Source organism: Orycteropus afer, unplaced genomic scaffold, assembly GCF_000298275.1.
Source record: "Orycteropus afer afer isolate SDZICR_OR568_19922 unplaced genomic scaffold, OryAfe1.0 scaffold00032, whole genome shotgun sequence".
NCBI classification, from domain to species: Eukaryota; Metazoa; Chordata; class Mammalia; order Tubulidentata; family Orycteropodidae; genus Orycteropus; species Orycteropus afer.
In genome coordinates this window covers 6,921,054-6,922,849 of record NW_006921619.1, presented here as the reverse complement: position 1 = coordinate 6,922,849, position 1,796 = coordinate 6,921,054, and positions in this window count along the sequence as shown.

The window sequence follows — 1,796 nt, the reverse complement described above, 5'->3', positions numbered from 1 at the left end:
AGGAGGTCCAGACAAGGAGTGGGTGCGATCCAAGTGGGCAGCTCCGGAGCCAAGGCGGCGCCCCAACCTTGGAGATCCTCGGGGATGCGGGAATCTGGACGGACCGGTCCAGGAGGATCCGGGGAGCTGAGGAGCTTGATGCCGGAGAACTCGGGGAGGCGGGCAGGGGTTGGAGGGCGAAGGTAGTCGTGGTTTGGTATGGACAGTAATCCGACGGACGGCTGCCGGCCTGACTTTGGTCCAGGGCTCCGGGTGCACGTTCTGTCCCGGGTCTGAGCCGGGATCCTGCTGCGCCGCTCACGTACTCACTTCTGCTGTCCGCAGCTCTGGCGCTGCCTCTCCGGGCGAGAGGGGCGGGACCACCCGCCTGCCCGTCAAGGCGAGGCTCCGCCCCTAGTGACGGGCCGCCCACTCACAGACCGCCAGCCCGGCTGGTTCGGCCTCGAGAGCGCTTTGTTGGAGTTCAGTTGGCGGCGTCTCCATCACGCCCACCCCGTGGGTATCCAAGACCTGGATGGGTGGGGCCAAGGAAAAGATGAATTAGATTAGGCGGAGCGACACTGTCTATCATAGGGAGAACCCCGCCCCCTACAGCCAATTGGCGATTAGTAACCGAACCTGAGTCCGAGGTGCCAACCAGATACAACGCGCAGGAGGCGCCACCCTGTGGCCTGCAGGTACCCTGGGACGCCCCCACGTGGCAGTCTTTCCTCCAGGCACTTTGAGACCCTGGACTAAGAGCTTAGGCACTAGGTAGAAAGCCCATCGTGACATATCCTGCGAACAGGACTTTTCATTCGTTCGTTTCTTCATTCATACATTCATTCGTTCATTCATTCACTCATATATTTAATTGTTCATTCAACAAATATTTTTGAACGCCCACAATTTGTCAAAGACTCCACTAACTGCTGGGGCTGTAACAATAGATAAGATAGAGATTTGTGTTATTGTGGGGCTATTTAGTGACGGAGGCAGGTGTTAAATCATCGCAGCAGAACAAGTTTCATTATAGAAGAAGCATTATTGTAATAAATATTATTATAGAGGAAGAACAGAGAGCTGTGGAAGCACATGTGAGGTGGACTGTGTGTCTGGTCCTGAGGAAATGACATTCAAGCTAAAATATGAAGGATAAGTAGTAGGTGAAGGAAATGTGTTTTAGGAGTGGAGAAGGGGCCTGTTCCAGACAGAGAAACACATTTTGTATGAAGACCCAGGGGCAAGAGAAAATGTGACTCGTTGGGGGAACATGAAAGAAGTTCATGGTATCTGGAGTGTAGAGTTAAAGGCTGAAAGGAGGCTTAGAAGTAGGTGTGAGGGATCAGAGGATTAAAAAAAATGTCTTTAGACTCATGACAAAGTCTTCCTGAGAGCTAGGGTTTGAAGCAGGGTTTTACCCTCTGGGGAGGGTGAATGGGAAGAGACAAGGATGGAAGCAGGGAGATCAGTTCGGAGGCTGAGCAGTGATAGGGTATGGGAAGATGAAAATAGTAGCTTGGACTAGGGTGACAGCTGTGGGGATGGAGAGAAGTGGAAGGTTTCATATGTATTTAGGAAGCAGAATTCCTGGAGTTTGTGATTAAGTGGTTGACAGAGATGTGGAGATGGAGAAGTCAAAGAGAACACCTAGGTTTCTGATTTGGGCAAATAGACTTCTGCTCTATTCATTAAACAAACATTTTCAAAGTGCAATGAGTTGGATACAACTCGGCAGCAGTGGGTTTGGTTTTTGGTTTTGGAATGAGTACTCTGAAATAATTGCTCTCACTTTTAAAAAAATTACTATTATTATT